This window comes from Limulus polyphemus, unplaced genomic scaffold (genome assembly GCF_000517525.1).
Source record: "Limulus polyphemus unplaced genomic scaffold, Limulus_polyphemus-2.1.2 Scaffold9205, whole genome shotgun sequence".
Lineage (NCBI taxonomy): Eukaryota > Metazoa > Arthropoda > Merostomata > Xiphosura > Limulidae > Limulus > Limulus polyphemus.
Window position 1 is genome coordinate 2,098 of NW_013674815.1, and position 606 is coordinate 2,703.

Consider the following 606-nt stretch of genomic DNA (forward strand, 5'->3'; position numbering starts at 1 on the left):
ATTCTCCTTTTATCAACCTAGTTTTGTTAAAGTGCTTGGGACCGACCTCGTAACCATATTGTGCTTGTTATAGTTTTCGTGCTATAACTTTTAAATTACTAAGTGAATGTTAATGAAATTTGGCAGTTTATCAGTAAACATTACAATGATTTCATACACAAAATATCTAATTTTTTTTATTAAGTTTCAGGTTTGTAAAGCAATGTTTCTGTCATGTCTTTTTTTTCCTTTCACATGTTGCCTATCTATCATGCAAAGTAATTTTCATCTTAACATTAAAAATACTTTTATGCATCAGAAAATTTTCAGATTTAACATGTGAAATCTTTATAATGTCCAGATAGTTATCAAATATTTTTAAGAAAAACTATGTTTTATCTGTTATTTTCAGTAATTAGTCTCTGTACGGGTTCAGTAGATTTGAACAATCTCGCAACCACCATAAAAAATTAGGAGATAAACATAAATTATGCATCTTTCATTCTAGACTGAACACAAATTATAACAAAAAACATAAATGTTTAGACAAAATAGCTTAAATCTCATAACATTATATATTTATTATTTTTATTATATTGACCTTTCACCTGTGCCTGGCTAACAATA